At 35.9% G+C, this 22,621-nt stretch overlaps 1 protein-coding gene and 1 pseudogene across 22 annotated transcripts in view; one reads left to right on the top strand and one right to left on the bottom strand.

Annotated features, from left to right (window-relative positions):
* Positions 1-22,621, top strand: part of ROBO2 (roundabout guidance receptor 2) — a 1,652,913-nt gene that overhangs the window by 1,416,497 nt on the left and 213,795 nt on the right. The gene's annotated exons all lie outside the window — the stretch shown is intronic.
* Positions 20,666-21,852, bottom strand: LOC109452783 (actin-related protein 2/3 complex subunit 1A pseudogene; annotated as a pseudogene).

The following is a 22,621-nucleotide window of genomic DNA, read 5'->3' as shown; positions in this document are numbered from 1 at the left end:
AGAGGCAGCAGTTTAGCCTGGGCAGGTAGATTAGAATCATAGGCAATGCATCTTGTTCTAAGGAGTGTGGATATTATTCTATAAACATCAACAGTGACATAATCAGGTCTGAATTATAGAAAGCTAAATCTGTTAGATATCTGGAGCAGAGACTGGCCAAAATTGGAGGCCATAAACCATTCAGTGTCCTCTGCAAAATTTCAGGTAATAAGGAAGTGACAAAGGAAATGGTAATAGAGATCGAGAGCAGGAAGTAGATCTGAATACATTTTCTTAGGGAAAGAAAAACAAAACTTTGAGACTTGTTTGGAAAGTAAGAGAACATATAACAATTATTGTGAAGTTCTCTTTGGGATAAAAATTACAAATTGATGTCACTTGTCATGATATAGAATACTGAGGATGAGCAATTTTTGTCAGGAGGTAAACAAACGTAATGAGTTCATTATGAGTGTTAGATAATTTCAAGCATTTGGAAAGTCTAGGATTTGTTTCTATAACATATTTTCTTTTAGTAGACATTGGATTTATCAATTATAAAGGACAAATTTATTATATACCAAACAAAATTAAAGATTCCTAATATTTTTAGTTCAGCATAACCACGTTTTCTTGATTAAAGTATTTTTTATAAGTTATAAAATTTACCAGAAATATTTTACTTTCCTCTTTGTAATTGTATATTCACATTTAATTAATCCATTGATTAAAAAGGAAAAAGCTGGAAAGATGGTTAAAAGGAAGTGAGAAAGTAATATAACGTAAGGAAAAGGAATAATCTACCTGGAAGATACCCTTTTCTTTCATAGGTTATGTGTCCAGTGGAAAATGCTTTGAGGTATATAGTTTTACAATATCCAAGAACTTCAATAAAATATACATAATAAATGCATTCAGCTCCCTATTGCATTATCCAAATCATTAATTATACACCAAGACCATTTAATGAAAGAATAGAATGCTTATTTGACCAAATCACAAAGACCACCTTGATTCATACCTTTCTAGTATCTAGATTTGATATGTTGGAAAACTTAAAAAATTACACATTGATTCTTTAACAAAATAAAGAATTCCACGATATACCATAATGTGTGTTTTTTTGTTGTTTTTCTTTCTTTACACTATCATAATATTCTCATATTTAGAAAATGGTTCCTACAACAGGTAATTATAGCATGAATTCATTATTATTTTTATTGTGAGATAATATCAATGTAATGCTTTTTCCCCCTGAAAACTTAGAGCTAAACTTAATGCATAATGATGGAAAATATATTAATTGCCTTTATTGTTAGTGCATTTACAATTTTTTTTCACTTCACATGATGTTTAAAATGTGTCTTTTTTTAATTTAATATTTTGATTATGTGACTATTATTTGCTGAAAGTGTTTTTTGGCAACAGAAAAGAGATAAGAATGAATGAATGCACAAGCTGAACTGACAGCCCTGTTGCTGCTTCAAGTTTTGGGTGTTTTTAATTGTACCTTGAACAATGTTAGTAGCCACTAACATTAACATCCTTATATGATTTCTTACCTGCAGAGAGGTATATAAAAACGTCAGGCTGCCTATTTGGCACTCTAGTTCCAGGGTGGTCTAGCATGGAATGGGTATAGTACTTAAGCAGTCTTTTTTGGTGCTTTTAAATCAGCTTCTTATTTTTTGGACTGTATTCTTATCATAGCACCTTAACTTTGCAACTTATTTGGTACAACCATGTCCCAAGGCAAGTGTACACTTTTATTGCAGATATAAATAGTAACTTTTTTAAATTATAAGGTATTTTTATTAATCATGGCTCAATTTACCAAAGATACCTTAGAATTTATTTAATTCTGCTAAATTTTATATTTTACAATTTATTATATTATTTTCATTTAGATTTCTCTTTTTTCTTGTTTCTCCTAGAGATTCACAATTATTGTTTGACCCAAAATCTCGTTAAGTGTCATAAAGAAGAGTATTGTGATTCATACGTTCATATGACTGATACTTTTATGCAAATTATCATTTTACTAAGAGTTATGAGATTTAGAAGGTAAAAACCCAACCTGCCTTTTACAAGAGCTAGTAATATGATGGAGAAAGACATTTAAACAACAAAACAAGACAGAATACATTAATAATACATTCTGTTGTAGGATTAAAAAAAAAATTGTAAGCTGTGAAAGCACCAAGAAAAAATGGTTGAGAATCGAGAAAGCTTTACAAAAGTTGGCACATCACATGTGCCATGAAGGATTAAAGAAGAGCTGTTTATAGGTAAAAAAAAAAAAAAAAAAAAAAAAAAAGGGGTGTTGGAAGAAAGGAATAAATGGTGTATTTGTTTCCTAGGACTGCCATAACAAATTTGCATAAACAGGGTGGTTTAAAACAGAAATTATTCCCTCTCTGTTCAGAATATCAGAAATCTGATATCAAGGTTTGATTCCTTCTGGAGGCTCTAAGGGAGCAACTGTCGCAGGACTACTCTTCAAAAATACCAAATTCTCACTACTTATTGTTTTTATTTATTTCTGAAAGAGAAAGAGGCAGATACTGTAAAGGACTTCTAAGGCAACATAAACTCATACGCGTGGTTTCAGTAATGTCCTCTCATAGAAAAGCTTAAATCACACTTAGTCAGTTTACAGACATGCATTGATCTATCTAACAGAATAATAATAAATATTATTCACAATCGCTCTCATGTATTGAACACAGATAAGTATTTCACATACGTTATCTCATTTAATCCTTACCTTAATGGTAGTACTAACATGTTCTTGGTAGAGATAAGAAAACTGAGACATAAAGAAGTTAATTAATGATGGTATCTGCAAACACATGTCATAAGCAGAGTAATAATAAAATAAATTGAACATGAGAACATATATTACTATGGATTTTGAAAAAAGAAAAAGTAATAATACATGGGCATAAATATTATAATGATAGTGTGGTATGTGACAGTAAATGGGACTCTATATTACAAGCAACACAATTTTTAGCACTTTCTGCTTCTGCCTTCAGCAACAAAACCCATTTACACAATATGAAAATATGATGTGGCCATTTACTATGATAATAAAAATAAAAGCTATAGTACACATAGTTTTGAAACCCTACTGTTTGGGATTGAAAGTTTTGTCTAGTAGAGTTTAATATGCAATGCCATTATAAATAAATGAATATTCGTTAAAAAGGAAATACAATCAAGAATTCTATTAAAATAATTTTGTCTCTATGCTAGGACTGAAGTTTTTGAGTTGCCTTGTCAGGCTGAAATTTCTGAAGTCTGATCACCGTAGGGTCTTCCCTGAAAATGGGGTTGGAATAATAGTAAAAAATTAAGTAAGATCCCTGTACCCAACTCCATGTCTTCTGAGTCAGAGTCTCAGGGAGCAGGATGAAACAAACATCCAGGAGAATTATTTCATAGTAAATACCTAAGAACTATTGAGCTAAGTTAAATATGGGTATTCAAAATATTCTCCTCAAAATTAAAAACAAAAACAAAAACGGCTATTTTCATATTTTTTGTTTACTCTTTTATAAAAAAGATGTTACCAGTAAGAAGGAAGAGAAGACGACAAAATAAGAGAGTAAACTTAGTCTGCAGTGGTTCCATAAATTTCCAGTTCAAAGAAGTTGTATTAAGTAAATATTTAAGGTAAACATTTTACAGGCTACTTTTTGATAATCAAATCTATATGTTTGAAAAGTCATTATTTTTGCTTTTTTAATAATCCTGAATATATGTATGAGTATATGCTACGTATGATGCCTCTCCACATAAAATAAAATAAAATTGAAAGGTAGATTTCGGTCTCTCCCGTGCTATTCAGAAAGAAGCCTTCACATTTTATGGGACTGGAGCTACCAATTGGGCCAAATTTCCTGGGCACACATCCTTCTGGGAGTGGCTGCTCTCTTTACTTTCCATTTAGCAGCTGTACAACTGGGAAATGTCCAACAGAATGAAAGCCACCTGCTCCTCTAATGATTGGAGCCAAGCAGGCAGGGTTGAAGCTTTACCAAATGTGTTGTCTGTCACTCTGATTCCATTTTTAAAAGGAAATTGAACTGGTCAGATATTCATATAGAAAATATGTTCCATTAGTTAACTCCTGTTGTGCTTGTGGTTCCTTTCAGGCTACTAGATTCCACTGATTTTGAGACCCTCTTCTAAAATGAAGAGTGGAGATGATTTAGAGAGATAAATTTAGAAATTGAGGCATTCTAGAATGTGTTCCGTATTGCATGCCACGTTGCTTGTGATCTAAGGCTACATTATTGTCTTAGTCTACTCTAAATAGATTTAGGTAATTTTTTTTCCCCTCGTACAATTTACCTTTAATATGTGATTATGTGTGTCCCAGTCCTACACAGTAAATGTCAAATTCCCACTGGACTGTCCAACTCATTCCTGTTTCTACCCCAGTATCTGTAATTCTTTAAAATAGTCTGCAGGACAAGACAGTTTAGTATAGGAAGGAAGGAAGGGAGGGAGGAAGGGAGGGAGGGAGGAAGGAAGGAAGGAAGGAAGGAAGGAAGGAAGGAAGGAAGGAAGGAAGGAAGGAAGGAAGGAAGGAATCACAGGCTTTCTAACCACGTAGATATGAGGTGGAGGCTGGCATCCATTATAACTTCCCCTGTGGCCGTGTTATTTTGCCCCTCTGAGCCTTAGTTTTGTAATTTGTAAAATAGGGATATGTGGGGGATTAGATATGTTTGAAAATGTCATGTGGCCTTTGTTTTTAATGTAAATATTTAGTATTATGTGGTTTTAAATTTTTATGTTATTTTGATGTATTTGCATTTTGTATGTCATCGACATCTACGTTATGACAAACACCCAGAGCACTTGCATTTTAAGTTTTCACCCCAATCTGATCATGGATAGCATCCTTTATTTTCTGTCAACATCTTCAACATTGTGCTGTAATATTGTTCGACAGAGGATGATGCAGAAGCAATATGAGTTTGTATGCAAGCATACTTCTATAATGATACTGAACTAATGCTTTGTAAGGATTAGCTCATATAATATCATAAGAATGAGAGGGAAGAAAACTACAATTTTTTGCTTAATAGTTTCAGGAAAATGCTCTCTCTATACGTACTTTTTTATCAGGACGCGGGTTTAATTATCAAGGTGAAGGAAGGAGACTAAACTGGTGGTGAGCATACTATAGAGTATACAGATGTTGTATTACAAAATAATGTTATTAACCAATGTTACCCAATAAATTTAATAAAAAAATAATCAAAAAAATTGAACTAGTGAGCACCTTCAGTGAGCATAATACTGTCAAAACTATATAGAAATAAATTAATTGAAGTGGATATAAAAAAGGAAAATTACAAATTGAAATAGAAAAATGAAAGTGGATCAGTAGAGTTTAACAATAATTCATCAATTCTCTTATTTTCAGTAGTTTAAGTAAAATTTTTATTATAATGAGCCAGTAAAGTACATAGACTTTAAATAATTTTAAGTTTAAAAAAAGAATATATACTATTTAAAAATGTTATGTTCCTTTATTCATTAATGCTATTAATTTAGGCTCCTCTAATTTGGCATTCATCAAAATTCATTTGAATGAATTAGATATAATATCATGAAAAATTAGATTCGTGTGCTGATTTGTATTCTTGCAGCTAATGGGCACTTTGCTTTATATTCGTCTGCCAATTTTAAATGCTGAGGCAGCACCACAGAAAATGCCAGCATCGGCAGACTAGTCACAAAAGTCAAGAAGCCATTTACCTAATTGCAGTGTCGGTCTAACTGCACAGCAGACTATTCTGTTACATGGTATTGGTACCTGAAGGCAAAATCAAATGGGTGTAGAATAAGACAGGGGATTAGCAGGTTCATTGTTTGACATTTTACACTTTGCACTTCCTTCCCTATTATACTCACTCTATCTTTTGGTGTCAAGACAATCTTCCCCAGAAATGGACACGATGGCTAAGAAGGCATTCACAGGTAATATGTACCTTTCTACCGTACAAGGTGATTGTGTCATGGTTATCTTTCCATCTCAAACTGTTTGTGGCACAAATTATTTGTATGGTGGGTAGTCAGCACACTTTTTTTTTTTTTTTTTTTTCCGAAAAATCTCTTTGCCATGTCATTCTCCTAAAATAGAAGCATGACTCTGGAGCCAATCTCTTCCCAAACTGCTGTGTCAAAAATGACAGTCAGCTCAATGATATTGAACCACAGAGTTACTTAAATAGAACTACATTTCAAGCATGGATTTAAAAATGATTATCTTAATATTTTCCTGCAAACATAGCTAATGTGTGTCTTTATATTTATCTGACCTCCTTTCATTGAATTACTCCATCTTCAATGCTGAAGCACGCAGCATTGCTGGGCCACTCACAGTGATTTGCACCTATTTTTCATGGATGTGTCAGCCTATGATTATATAATTACATGACTTTTTATAAAAGCGTGGAAGGCTTAGAAAATAACGTGCCCTCGTTTTATGAATACTCAAGTACCCTTTGAATAAAATACTTTGTTCACTTGTAGAGATATGATATACCCCTGGAAGGCAATCATTGGGTCTTTTATGTAAATTACTATTTTTCATTATTTACCAGCTCCCAGGTGCCCCATATATACTGTAATTATATTCTCTGTGGCAGCCAGAATTGTACGGTCTAGAAGTTAAGTGATTAAAAAAGCAGATTTCCTGGGATTAGATGCAATATAATGCTATGCTGATATAAATAACTTCTTTCTATTACATATTAGGCAAAAAAAACCAAAAAAAAACAAAAAACAAAAAACAAATCATTAAAATATATGGTAATGAAGTAAATGAAAACGCTATACTTTTAACCAGTTTATGAAGCAAAATTTTTTTAACCTTACTCTTTAGTTTCTACAATGCTATTCAGATAATTACTTTTAAATTTTAAATGAGTTATGTCATTAATTACATATTTATTGAGTAGTTACTATGTCCAATTCAATGGCATTCTTGTATAAGAAACAGACCGTTCATACCACAAGATTTCAAAGTAATGGAATGAAGACATACATGAGATATACAGAACAACAAATATAAGTAAAAATTTAAATAATTGTTAAGATTATACTAGGTTGAAATATATGAAATTGTCCATTTTAAACTGTTATTGCCCTTATATAACTACAGTCTTATATAATTTTACCTCTTCCGCTCTTATAATATGTCACTCTTCCTCAAGTCTGTGCCTCTGTCTTTGTCCTTCCTTCTGAGTGGAAGGTTCTTTGCCACTTGGTCTGAAGGAAATACCTGCTTTTCATCTGTACAGTCTCAGCGAGAGCACTATATGTTCTGAGTATCTTTCCTGCAATTCATAGCATGAGTTAGACACTGCCTTATTGATTATATACCTTTTCCATTTAAAATATTTCAATGTGAGGTTATATCCTACTATACAGTGTGTGATTTTGTATGCCCCTATCCCTCCTCTTCCTGTTCTTTTCCTGAAATGTAATTCCTCCAGGGTAGTATAATAACATATCTGTGTCCTTGAGGGTAGATGTTATAACATATTTGCATCTATAAAGCTACTTTATATGGCTGGCATCTAACAAGAGCTAAGCAAGTGCTCAATAAATGGATATGTGAATGTATAAATAATTCAGTAATGACGTATTTTGAACAGTGGGAACTCTTGTAGGTTTTCTACTTCTGCCCGTCATTTTACAGATGAGAAAACGGAAGCTCAGAAAAGGAACTCCTAAAAATTGACCTTTAGGAGGTGAGTTAGAGGTGGGACAGTATAAGCAAAATAATAAAAGCCATCTAAAATTGGATGGGAATATTGTATTTCTTTGCTTGAATAACTGTGCCAACTTACAGATATTATATGGCTATGTTTTTCTTTGCTTGAATATCTGTGTCCTCTAATCTCCTTTCTTATTCTACACCAACTTGACTTGACACCAGGTACCAGTATCTCTAATCTTGGGAGATAATTAGCACAGATATTCAAGCAAAGAAGTACGGTATTCCCTCCTTATCCATGGGGGATATATCCTGAGATGACTCCCAGTGGAATCCTGAAACTGTGGATAGTACTGAAATCTATATATACTATTTTTTTCCTATGCAGACTTATGCTAAAGTTTAATTTTTAAATTAGGCACAGTAAAAGATTAAAAACAATGACTGATAATAAAAATAGAACAATTATACCAGTATACTGTAATTAAAGTTTTCTGAATGTCGTCTCTCTCTCTCTCTCCTCTCTCTCTCTTTGAGAACCAAGATGGCTACTGACTGAGGGGCAAGGAGTTTATAGAGTGTGGATACGCTGAACAAAGAGGTGATTGCGATCTCAGGAGGGATAGAATAGGCTGGTGCAAGATTTCATCATGTTACTCAGAAGGGCATGCAATTTAAAGCTTAAAAATTGTTTCTTTCTGGAATTTTCCATTTAATATTTTGGACTGCAGTTGATTGTGGGTAACTAAAAACACAGAAAGCAAAACTGAAGATAAGGAGGACTACTGTATTCGTAGTAACTCTATAATAACTCTACGCAGGGACAATCAGTGAAGATTTTGTAGAACTGTGACTTAAATTGAATCTTGAAAGATGGATAGAATATAGACAGGCAGAGGAAATAGGAGAATGTGAGTGGAGTGTATGAGCAAAACATCTAGGAAGGAGAGCCTAAAATGTGTGGAGAAGAGTGAGCAAAGAGAATATTAAATTAGTCAAAGGTTGTTCTCATGTCCTTAGAAAGTATATGGTTTTAGCCATGGCCTATGTACTTTCTGGCTTTCTAATATTGACATAAGATATATACACTGGGGGTGCCAAAAAAATGTACACAAGTGGACAGCATTGCTGGAGCAGTAGTTCACTGTAGTCAGAAGTGTACTCATCTCCCGCGTACTCACCTTCGCACAGCGTGCCATCCAGAGCTAGGAGGAGGTGTTCTTCCTGTGTTTGGCCTTGACTCTCACATTCTCCTAAGAAAAGTCACCACAGGTCGCCACTCTAAATTATTGTGAATTGGAACAAAACATATGTTTATCAACTGGTTTAGGAGTATTGCTTTTTAAAATTATATATATATATATATATATATATATATATATATATATATATATATATATATATATGTGTCAGCTAAATTCATACTCATGGCTAATCATTGTGTGAATGGCAAATTGGTAAATGTTTCCTCAATTGAGTCATTTTTAATTCACTTAACCATTTATTGAATGCTCACTATGTGTAGGGCAGCGTGCTCACTGTCAGAGATGTGATGGCAAAAAAGACAGCCATGTCTTTGCTCTTATGGAGACTTGCATTAGTGGGGAAATAGGTAATCAACAATTCTATAATAAATGGACCGATACATTACAAATTGTTGAAAGCGTTGTTAAGGACGTAAACAGATGATATGATAACACGTAGTTTGTGAGGGTGTCCTCTTTCGGAGAATGTGGCTAGGGATGTTCTCTCTGTGGGGGTGATATAAAAACTGTGACCCGAGGTGAAAGATGGAACAAATGAGAGGGAGAAAGGGCTAGGTGAGGAGGTGGAACTGTGTTTGCAGTGGTCCTGAGCTGAGAACTTTGTAAGCTAAAGGAACCTAGGGTAGACCGGTGAGAGCAACTCATAATGATGGAGGAGTGAAGGAGGGGAGTGATGGGAGGAAGATGGGGTGGTCAGGAGCACCCAGCTCACACAGGGTCATGCAGATGCTAAAGTTTCAGATGCCATTTTAGTGTGATTAAAAAACAACAACAACAACAACAACAAAACAAAACAAAAAAACAAACAAAAAACGTGGAACAGTTTTAACCAGGAAGGTACATAACCAAGATTGTATTTATCAACGAAGTCTACAATTACTGTATTGAAGATGGATTGGGATGGAAAAAGAAAGAAGCAGGATCAGTAAGGAGGCCACTCAGTTGTCCAGACAAGAAGTAATGTGCCTTGGGCAGTGTAATGACAGCTGAAGTGGAATGAAGTGAGCAGATTGTAGAAATACTTGGGACACAGAGCTGTGAGAACTTGATGAAGTGCTGGCTTTGTGTTGTAAGGGAAAGAGACTGAGCCAGGAGAGCTTATGGGTTTCTCACTTTAGAGGCAGAATGTAAAGAGGAACCATCAGCAGAGCTGAGGACCCTTGTGGTGAGCAGGCTCGGGGGTGGAAGGAGAGTACAGCTTTGTATGCTTTATTGGAGGTGCCTGATTCTGAGTCGTGTTGACACTTCCTAGTCTTTTGAAATCAGGAGTGAGACGTAGATGGCAGATATGAATTTAAATAATGTGAATGTATAGGTAAGTGAAATTATAAGATTTCTCTCTTTGTCATAAGGGGGAAAAATCAAACCTATTTAAATGTGTGTATAATGTAAGTGTATATATAAAATGTAAGTATATGCACACATACACACACACACACACACACTCCTAGGGAATAAAAAAGAATAATTGAAGGAAGGAAGGATAAAGGAAAGAAAGAAAGGAGGAGAGGAGGGAAGTTTTGCTTGCATGAAGAAAGCTGTGTTCAAATCAACTTTAAAAGTTCAAATAATTACTAATTCAGTTTATTTCCCCCCAACAAAGCTACATATCAATGTAAAAATAAATTAATAAAAATATGAATAAGAATAACTCAGCTTCCAAAGATCATATAGGGTAAGGATTTGAACTGAAAATCTGACAAACATATTTAAACCCTGTGATCTCTTATGAGTCTTACTCTTTTCATATTTCCTGCCAGTGAACTTCACATTTTAACTTAACCTTGAGCTAAAACCTCCAGAAATGCCATTGCTACAAGGAAAGTGACCCAGATGACAGGACAGACCATATGGAATGTGTGGAATATATGGGACCGATTTGTATGAAGTTTGGGACCGTATGGGACCGAGTTGTGTGAAGGCATTAGAATAGGGACCCTAACAATCTCTGGATTGGGGGTTAGTCAGAGTGGCTACCCACTGCCATCGCTCATGAAGTTGTATCTAATAGAAGCATTGTCAGGCAACAGAATGTTTCCTACTGAAAAGATGGGGCTATATTAATAATAAAAATAGCTAATATATCTTGTATTTATCATGTGCCAGGCAGTGTTGTAAGCACTTGACATGCTACCTCATTTAATTCCCACAATATCCCTGAGGTGAGTGTAATTATCTCTATATGATAAATGAAGAAATTGAGGTGAGCTTAAACAATTTACTTAAATTCATAGAGCTCTTAAGTGGTAGAGCTAGGATTTCAACTCCTGGGTGCATGAGTAAATGTTATTTGTTGTTTGGGAAAAGTGCATGGGGGAAAAATATTTCCAATCTCAGAGGACAGGAAGGCTAGCTCGTTCCTGGAATAGATGGCCTACCCATTCCCAGTGGCAAAAATGGAAAGAGAAGGAAATAACAGCCAGTTGTTAATTCATAAACCATCATTTTCCCAACTGCAAGACTTGCAGTTTCTGCACCTGGCACGTTGCTGACTCATCTCACCTGAATCATTTAGTCAGCTTCATTGTGTTTGCAAGGGCTGCTAATTACCTCACTGGAATAATTTAAACTATCAATAAAGAATGCAATAAATCATTAAAGATAATGGTTAATAAGGAGAAATAATTTTGACTATTCAGCTTGCATTGATCCTTGATATGAAAAGATTAATTTTGTATTCTATTTTTAACCTTCCAGGCAACCATTAGCCATTTCTTTTGGCAGAGTTGAGCTGAGCTGGTTTTTCATTAAAAACTTGGCATTTATCTTATCATTGAATTCCTGTGTTCCTGAATTTCTGTTCATTCCAGGAACAGAAAAATATTGTGACTTACCAAGGAAGCACAACAAGACAAACATTACCTCTTTAATAAAAATCATTGCAACATAGATTTGAAGCACATGTAGTTTCAGTGCTAAACTGGATTTCATCCTTTTTAATCTACCCAAGTACACATGCTCCTGATTCCTGTTAATTTAGAAGATCAGTCTCTTTTCGTCTTCTAACTATAGGAAGTGTATAACGTGTAATGGGGATATAGTACCACAATTATCTCATCTGTAATACATAATAATGGAAATATTTTGTCTCAGGCATTCACATGAAAGCTTAGGTAATATTTTAGTGGGAATGTCCTTTTAAATGTTCTCAGAACAGTACTCATTTTTCATAGCTTTTAATTTATTTTTATGTTTTTGTCATGGCCAGACAAAGTTGTATAATAAGAAATACTTATACTTTGTGGTCATGTTGGTCTATTGCAGGCCAAGATTATACTGAATAATGCATATATGCATGACATCAAGAAACTTTAATGCAAACATTTTCGCTTTAACAATATAGTAAGAACAGTACATTCTGTGTCAAAATTCATATCTGTGGAAGAGAAAATCAGAGCCATACTATAGCATTTTGACTTATTTTAAGATTGGAACTAAATGAATAATGAATGCTAATCTAAAGTTACATCAGTTAAGCAATTTTTACCTATAAGAATACTTTATTTTGCCTAATCTGAAAACACTCGAGACATATATGACAAAACAACAGAGCAAATTTTAGAATCATATGCTATCATGAGGCAAATAGGCTATTTAAACCCAAAGTATGAATTTAAAAGTATCCGCTACTTCTCTTGAATGTAAGACAATGGAAGGTACAAATGCAATCTCTCTTCTATGTTTTATTTCTCCATTCCTGGATTCTAGGAATAGGCCAGGAGCTACCTTTTATTACCACTTCATAAATGAACCGGACTTGTTTTACCAGGATTTTCCACATAAGTTTAAGCTATCACTATGGCCCCAACTGGTACCCAACTGGTCAGAAAGCACAGAATTATTCATTACTTATGAATTACTTTACAATTCATAATTGTGAATTACTTTACAATTCAATGAAAAGTAATGAATTGGTATTTCTACATTCCCTCAAACTTGTTGGGAATTCTTTCTTCATGCAACCAACCAATCAATAAAATCCTAGTATGCTGGTGTCTGAGGGAGATCTAGTGAGATATAGAGAACCAAGGCCATTACTATTTTGTCTGACCATGTATCTTTTTGTGTGCAAGTAATTAAAAAAAAAACTGAAAAAAAGAAAAAAAAAAGGCAGCTCAATTGCTCGTGGAGAAAGCTGCTTTATTGCAAAGATGCTTCCATTATTTCATGAAATTCAAGGACAGAAAGGAAAGTTGAAAGTAGCAAAGTTGAAAAACAAGGTTGTCATGTTCTCTAAGAAACACAGTGTTCTCCCTGCACCCTATTTCTCTCTTTATGCTGATGCCCTCTCTCTCTCTCTCTCTCTCTCTCTCTCTCTCTCTCTCTCTCTCTCTCTCTCTCTCTCTGTACACATCTTACCTGTGGTTTGAAATGGCCACATCCAAGTCACAAGTTTATGGTCTTTTATATCCAGTGCCCACTAATGACTGCCAACAGTTTCTGGAGAGGGAGTGAGGAAAGGAGTGAGGGAGGAAGAGAGAGAGAGAGAGAGAGAGAGAGAGAGAGAGAGAGAGAGAGAGAGAGAGAGAGAGAGAGAGAGAGACACCAAGACCTCTGGATTACCATAGCAGAACCCATGAGTGAGAGTTTGCCCTTGTCCACTCTGCTGTGACAAATGGGGTTAGATGGAGCAGACAGTGATAGGGGTGTTTTATATAACCCTGCCCTCTATGCCTCCAAGCATGCTGCAAACACTAAATGATCACTAGAAATCCAAGCCAGGGTTGATTAATAGTCAGAATAAATTCTCTGGAGAAGGGAGGACTTACCATCAATTCTTGATGGATGAGTAGAAAGTGTCAGGTGGGGAGGAAGACATGAATCCCGAATGGGGGAGTGGTAAGAGCAAAAACTTAACTTTAGAACCTGTAAGAGAACTATGCTGAGTGGTGACTAGAAGAGTGAGGAGAGCTGGAGGTCTGTATGCAGATATTGTGGAAGTTTAGGAAGGAAGGTTTTGTGGAAAGCCTTGGATGATAGACTATGAAGTTTTTACTGTCTGTGAAGATATCGTTGAAGTTTTGTTGTTGTTATTGCTTTTGCATATATGTGTGTATTAGCAGGGAGTGATTATTTATCAGACTTGTGCTCTTAAACGTTTAACAGGCAATTCTCCAAAATACAACGTGTGTACAAATTTATTATAAATTTTGCCAATGCAAAAGATTTGGAAAACGTAATTTACAACTAATAATAAAATACATAATACCCTGTATTGTAAATTTCATATATCTCAGAATGTTTTCATTAATTTTTGCCAACTCTTATTATCTGTAGCCATGGTTACAGTTCAACCACGATTTGCCAAACGCAGTTTCATCCCAATTTGCTAATTATTTTCCCAATAAATTTATTGTCATTAGATCTAATATGTAATCTATTATTAAACTATTTCTCACTTTCATATAATTTGCAGTCTTCAAACTGAAAACGTTTTCAGCTTTAGTACCAATTGGAAATGGATATAATTTATCAACATAATCACAAAATACCTGAAAATTTAGCGGTCGTCTCTTACGAACAGAACGAGCTGGCTACAGCAAACCACTGCATAGTCTATGAGTGTTAATGAATATCTTAATGTCAATAGAGAGGAAAGCTGCATGTGGGAAAATCTGCAGAATAATCCGTGAGATTTAACTGGACCTGGGAGCAAGATGGAGTTAAAGAAGATTTCAAGAATTTATGCTTAGATGAAGAGGTTATGATGATAGCATAACAAAGAAAGGACATAGAAATCCATTTCTGCAGCTCCAGTTGTGTAATCTGTTAGTATGTGGTACTTTATAAAACTCCATCAATTCATCAAATATCTATGGAAGAGTAAATACTAATGAGGAAAAGCTAACCAGTCTACATGCTCTACAGGATAATTTTCTAATTAATCGTGGAAGTCACCTACAGTTCAAAAGTGGTTGTAAATAATTATTGATTTCTATTAAATGAAGCTTCTCTCCTCAGCTTTTAGTGATGACCTTACCCTCACATTCTTCCTGAAAGGGGGCCCTCACTGGACTCTGTGCCTTCCCAAAGCAGAATCTGCTTTGCTTTTACCCTGTGTCCCTCACATCTAGCTCAGTATTTGGCTCAGATTGTTGAAGAAATGTGGTTGAGTTAAGAAATAAAGTATCTGTAATTGACTTCATAAAAGAGGAAGGTGATGAAAAGGGGCAGGCTAGTTGCCGTCAGTCCTTAGCCAGGCCCGGAGAAGATGTTGACCAGCGCTAAATCTAGGGAAGTCAGTTCTTGTTCCTGTCAAATCCCAGGAAAGTCTATCAGCCTATGAGGAAGTCTATAAGGCAAGATTCAGTAACAAACGTATGTGGCTTGGTGCTAATGTTTCACTGTCTCCAGAGTGAAAACTCCAGCAGTCACTGTATATAGAGACACCCTTGAATTTCAAATGCTGGAACTGAGGGTAAGGATTAGAGGCTTGTGTTGGATATTGATATAGCTATAAATATTTAGCAAAACGAGGCAGAACAATTCCCTTTGCAGCATACAATATACGTACAGTATGCTTCCTATATTTTTAGCAATGTGGAAAATAACACTTGAGATTTGTTTTGACTCTTCTGTTTTTTTGTTTGTTTGTTTTTCCATTATTATTAATGAATGTAGTCAGAAAAAGGACAAAGAGGGGATTATAAAAACAGTTTGTATATTCTCTAGAGGAGTGGCATTTACAGAATTTCATATCAAATGTAAGGAATGGCATTTTATATACAGGCTTTTTCTTTTTTCATTTAATCATGTATAACTAAAGTGAATCTTGTATTAGGAATGCAAGATGTCCTCTGTGAACTGATCCTGTTCCCAAACTTCATTTGTAAACCATCATTTGCAACATGGTAGATAGTTATGCACATAAACAATATTAGATGTTGTTTTAAGTGACCCCATACCAGTCTACAGAATCTGATTTAGCTCAGTTCCTGGAGCGTATGAAGGCACTAGTGACGCTACAGACCCAGGGGGTGGCTAACAGTGGCCCGTGGGCCAAATCCAGTCCACCTCTCCTAATTTTATAAATACTTTTTTTTTTGGAACACAGCCATGCTCATTCATTAACATATTGTCTATGGCTGTGTTAGAACCACAGTGGCAAAACTAATTGCAACAGACTTTTAGGGCTGCAAAGCCAACATTTTCAGAGTAGAACTTTGCCTATTGTTGGATGACCCTTAATTAGTTCTTAACACCACTCGGAAGAGTGAATTGTGGGGAATTTTATTCAGAGTTGTGACTCTGACGATCAGGAATGGATCTTCCTCTACCAGAGCAATCGGCTGGCTTTGTGCGCTTTGGAGCGTCCTCTTCTTTTTCCTGCCCCAGAAGTCAGTGATTGGTACAACTTCATGTGTTAGGAATTGATTCTCATGGTCTAAAGAGGGGCCTCTAGCAGAACATAGGCTAGAGACACAAGAGAGGGAGGCAGAGCTATTTCTTCTGTTATTTCAAGTCTATTGGAGAAGTGAGGTCACGTGGCTGGATTTGGGGACATTGCCCTCTGTTGGGGGCTAGTGATGAAGGCGTCACTCGCAGGGTTGAATCTCCTCTGCTTCCTTCCTTCTCTCTTACTACCACTCCTCCCCCCATAACCCCTCTTCGTCTCACACCCTGCTCAGGATAGGTCTTGGGGTGAGGTACCATGTAGACATGAGATGAAATCTCAACATTATGTCTTGTGAAAGAGCTAGTAGAGCAAGAATGAGAGAGAGAAAGGGTATTATAGGCAGCTGTGAGGAGGAACCGGGGGGCGGGGGGTTCCTGGACCACTGGGTATCTCAGTTTATTAGGAGATAAACAAAAAATAGCTAATGCCTAACCTGTATTATACTTCCCTAAGCTGTTCTGTATTATGCTCCACTATTGTATGTTATACTGGCAGTAGCATTGCTACATGACAATCCTGTGAGGTTACAGCCATGCAGGGTGCTTGACATTCTCTGTGCACTGCCCTCTGAGGAGATTCCTCTCCCTCTCTGGTAACCTCTCCTTCTTCTACTTCAATGTAATTCTCATCATTTCATTTTTAAATGATTGAGTTCCGCTAGACTTAGTTGTGTGCCCTTATACCTGTCATTCTATATACCTCCCTAGACAATTACATCTACTCATAACTTCAACTGCCGTCTATAACCTGCAAACTCAAATGTAGCACTCTTACTGGGATCTATAGTATGAGCTGCAGATCTAGATATCCAACTGCCTACTTGAAAATGTTTCCATTTGGCTTGCGCATGGGTTTGTTTGTTTGTTTGTTTGTTTTATTCTACTCTTCCATTATAGCTTGTCTTACTTAGTAAATGTCTCCATCATGATGAAATTTCTCAGTTCAGGAATTCCTGTGACAATCTTGTCCCTTGTATCAAATCGTGCAGTCCAGTGGATTTCCTCTCTTAAATATCACTGTAAATACATCTACTGCTTTCTATTCACACTACCACATCCTAGTCAAAGGAATACAAAAGTTTGTTATCTGGTCCACCTGAAACTACTCCTTACCCTAATATGCTGTTCTCCTTTTCTACTTGAAACTTTTCAATGACCTCCCTTTATCTTTTTTTTTGAAAAGTCTAACTTGATCCTTATACAGCCTTTTTCACCTACAAGGCCCAACCGGATCTTTATACAACTTTTTTCACTTCTTCCCACATGCCATTCTTCTATTGTTGATTATCTTGCTTCCTCTGCTGAGAAGGCCCTCACTTCCCTATTTTTGGCCTAGACAATTTCCAGGCACATTTGTTGTCAGAAATTATGTCATCTTTTTAATTTCAGTCTTGCAAAAATGATCGGACTAGGTGAGGTACCATGAATTTCACATATGTAGTTGTAGTCACAATTGTAATGAAGTAAATCAGTATATAATTATGTAAAATCTGTCAGTATCACTAAAATGTAATCTCTAGGAGGACAAAGGGTCATATACTCCTGGTTTAGATCTGTCTTTCCATGTCTTAACACAAAACTCTATAAATATTGAAAGAAATCATTCTACTGACTGACTGCTTAAATGAATGAGCTCATTTAACATATATGGTCTTATGAGATATATATTGTTATTACCATTCACAGTAACTGAGTAAAACTAACTTTCAAATCTAAGCTATCAGATCCTCAAATCATGCACTACAGTAGACTGCAAAGAAGGATTAGAGTTTATTCGCTCTCCTCCTTGTTTCCTATTGCCATGTATAATGAAAAGTTGATGAGGTCCAGCTACTGGATCCTAGGTAAAGGAAGAACAAATCAATACGTAACAGTGTTTTTGGTGTTAAGGGTCAAATTGAATAAACTGTATACCTTATTACCCTTACATAGATAATGGCTTCACTGGGTATCACTCTTTTATTTTAAGGCCACTTAGTCTGAGTATTATTATTTTTAATGCACTGACACATAAAATGAAGAAATGGCCTAATAATGAATACTTGATCCCCAAATCATGAAATCAATTTTAATATGCTTGGAAGATTTAATATTTTCTTAGTGTAGCGAGATTGATGAAGTCCTGCTAATGAATATATTGATGAGATTGAAGGAGAATGGGCTGATTGGTCTTTTGTCACCAGAGAGATGAACCCTACAATATAGACTAAGAAGTAGGTAAAGAATATGGCATTGAAGCAACTATAGAAGTATAAAAAGTTAACACTCTTTTAAAAAAAATTCATAACTGTGCATTTTTATACAGATAATGAAATACAGTTAATTTTCTCAGAACATTAATTTTAAATGAACATATTAATTTTTAACTTTTTTTTTTTTTTAATTCTGTATGGATCTGTTTATTTTCTTTCTAGATCAAGGATTATAGACTTAAAAATCACTCCCTGTCCTGATAATATCAATGGAAAGCACTTTATTTCAAATAATATTTTATTTAAATACTGATAAAGTGTCTTTTTAAACCAAGTAAATACTAAGCGATGTAAAATTAGCTGTTTTATAAAGACATTAATTTTTAATTCATATTGTAGAGGCAATTTTGAATACAGATATAACAGTTTCAAAAGATGTGTTTCTCCCAGAGTCGACCCATCAAGCTGTATTCCCATGCTAACTAGCTTGAAGACAGATACTAATTGTATGCTGAGTTTGTAATGCATCAGTTTAGCACTATCGATCTGCTAAAAAAATGAAAGTAAACTAAGCAAGAGCCAGTCTCAATACCAAAGGAATGATATATTGATTCCATCTGACAATGCTTTGTCTACAGATCAATGTGTATGTGCGGCATAGACCAGTTAAGAATGAAACAAGGTGGACAAAGGTCAGGAAAGAAACACAGGGCATCCAAGATTATTGGAGACCATGAAATGAACATATCTTTAAGTTCAACTGAGAGGTGTTTAGAAAGGAATTCATTAGGTTTATTGGGCAAAAAAATTCACAGCATGAATATTTAATGACTCAAATACGATACCAAGATCATAGGAGCACTTTGAAGAAATTAAGACTCACTTTTTAATCAAGAATGACTTTGTAGTGAGTTTGTGAGGTAAAGACGTTATATAAACTCAGTCTTGCTCTCATTTCACCACATGTGAAATCTTTTCTGTTAAAAACTTGTTTCCAATTCCCTGTATCAAGCACTTGTAATATTCAAATGTCCTCAGTTCCAGAATTCTCTGACATCTTATTTTAGATCTTAAAAGTTGACCTGTATAATCCTCTCAGAACCAAAGGGCTTTTGGTGGTCTTCAGGTTTTATGAGATTAGGCATACATTCTTCCAACCTGACAACAGAATTTAATGTGGAACACAAACGTCATATTATTCAATACATTTTGTGTCTTTCGTGACCCTTTGGTACCATCAGGTTGACCTGTTCCCAAGCAGAACCATTTATTTAACTTATGGTTTTGCTGTTCCCAAGCAGAACCATTTATTTAACTTATAATCTAATTAGCTTTCAACAGACCTTTAACTTTTGAATCTTGATTCATTTATTTAAAATATCTTTTCTTTATTACTTTGAGCATATTCATGTATTATGACTTTGGATTTAATTCTCCCATTAATGTTTATCCGACAGCCGTGCTAGGTCTTAGAGAGCCAAATGTGTGTGATTTGTAATACAGTTTCTTCTTAGGTTTGTCAATCTATATTTTATATTACCTATCTATATTCTTAAGTTTCAGATTTAAAAAATGATCATGCTGGGTTGATGAAAGGTTGAGAGATGGAAGAAATACTTTATAGCATAATCATAAAGTAGTAATTCATCAGCTTTTCCTCTTGTGAAGTAAAATTTAATATTCTATATTAAAATACATGCATATGAAAAAAATTATCATTACATAGTCGTTTTTTTTCCACATTCAGTATTTTTATGGTTTTTTAATGGTATTTTTGTTTTTTTGTTTGTTTTTTTGTTGTTTTTTGTTTGTTTTTTTAGTTATTTACCTTCCTTTTAACTTGGTGTGACAATTTTCCATAATAACTACTAAAAGAGAAGCTTTAGTCAAGAATGGAATGAAATAGCAAAAAAAAACCACAAAAAACTAAAAAGTATATTTAAACAAAATCACACTAAATGACATTTGAGTGATGTGTGTCTTCAGCGTTTGCTTTCCTCTCGCACTCCTCACTATCATGCCGATGGTGGAGCTGCCAATGGGTGCCGTTTGTCAGTCTGTCCTGCTGGATCGGGGAGACTCATTCAGCTTTACATTATCTAAATGCTCTGGGTAGAAGACCCCAAGGTCTTGAAATTCCAAATTTCCATGGCTCCATTGATGCCAGTAGTGCAAACTGGGTGACAGTCTATTCTGTGCAGGGTCATCGGGCTGTATTGCGGTCCTCGGTGGTGGCCCGCTGGTCCGTGTTGCAGAAGCATCCCGTGACAGATGTGTGGGGCTGGGTACTCTGTTCTGGAATGTCTAGCTTGAGACGAAGGTCAAGTAGCTGTGGTCGTCATAGTTAGACAGCCCTGGGCAGCAATCATGGCCTGCAGCTAACACGCTGTTCTTAGAGACAAGTAATACACCCAGGGGGAGCAGGAACTTTTTTCAGAGTTGAGACCTGCACACTTTCGGAGGCATCTGCAAGCAACGCGGTGCTGCCATGGCTGACCCAGGCCAGGCGGCTCCCACTGGCGGAGAAGCTGACCCCATGCACCCAGTCACCAGTGCCACTGCCACCAAACTCGGACATCAGCTGACCAAATGGCATTGTGCTGCCCCAGGGCGGACTGGATGGCTTTCCATCCATGTGTTTAATGTACGCAGAAAACACTCCGCGTTTGAAATCGCATGATCCTGCTGCCAGAAAAACATTGTTGGGATGCTAATCCAAGCCGAGGACCATGGAGGGAATTGGGTTTTTAATGTGCTTATTTACCCACCAGTCGTTTTCGGACTTGAAGTAACAAACAGAAATGAGTCGTGCTCCACTTCCCACAACACGTGTACTCTCTAGCGGGGATCAGCTGACAAAAGTGGCTGCACGGTTCATTCTCAGGATTACCAGCGTTGGCTTCCAGATACCATCTTTCTGACTCCAGACATAAGCGTTGTGGTCGCTCCCGGGAGCCCAGTCCATACCTGTGATGTGTCCATTGCGCTCCTTGTGCTCAGGAGCTTTCACCTATTGCCCCCACCCCTCCTTCTTAGAGACTGGACTTAATTATTAGGGCTAAGGGCAGTCTGGGTGCGATCCCTGTTCCAGGCATGGAAGCTGATCGGTTCTAGTAAAAACTGATGCAGGGACACTGGGTATTCTTAGTGTTTTCAAAGGATAGATAGCTGGGGTGGGGGCAGCTTGAACGACCTCGGGCAGACTGTGCTCAGTTGACTCGAACAGGCTCTGGCAGGCGCTGGCAGAGGTCTTATTACATAGTCTTAACCACCACATGACAGAACCAGAGAATGCTGACTGTAGCCTTATAGCTATGGAAAAAACAATCTACCACAACGTCCGCCTCTCCACCCCACTCGCAGTTTTTATTTTCTGGGACTTCTTACATTTTAAGAGGAAAATTCGGTGTCAGCCTGTATCAACATTGTTACTTTAAGAATAAAAGTATTGTATTTTATGAATTATTCAAATTAGCATCTGTTTGGGAATTTTTGCGGATTCTAATTTAGTCAGATGTGACCTACGATGATTCAAAAGGAACATTGAAACTAATGCATGTGTAGAAATACTGGATTTCCGAATAAAATAATATCTAAAATAATCAGAACACTATGTCTGAAAAAGGTATATGCAGTTTGGAGTTTCGTTATTTAGATATTATCTTTGTTTTTACAACCAATGTGATTGTCTATTGTGATTTAAAACCGAAGGAATGGGGGGGAGACACTATGATAGCTTATATCCAAAGAAAGTATCTGCTAATGCTAAAGTTTAATAGCTATATTGAAATGCATAATCCATGTTGACCCTCTTGGTTTATGCAACTTATTTTAGCGTTAAGAAGTATGAGTCTTTGGGGTGGCCGGTTAGCTCAGTTGGTTAGAGTGTGGTGCTGGTGGCACCAAGGTTGCTGGTTCAATCCCCACATGAGCCATTGTGAGCTGTGCCCTCCTTAAAATAATAATAATAATAATAATAATAATAATAATAATACATTAAAAAAAGTATGAGTCTTCTATACTAGCAAACCTTGAACTATATATAA

The sequence above is a fragment of the Rhinolophus sinicus genome, chromosome 17 (genome assembly GCF_057876585.1).
Source record: "Rhinolophus sinicus isolate RSI-liver-muscle chromosome 17, RSI-T2T, whole genome shotgun sequence".
In the NCBI taxonomy this organism is placed as follows: domain Eukaryota; kingdom Metazoa; phylum Chordata; class Mammalia; order Chiroptera; family Rhinolophidae; genus Rhinolophus; species Rhinolophus sinicus.
The sequence above is the reverse complement of the archived record's forward strand: the minus strand, read 5'-3'. Positions and strand labels throughout refer to the sequence as shown.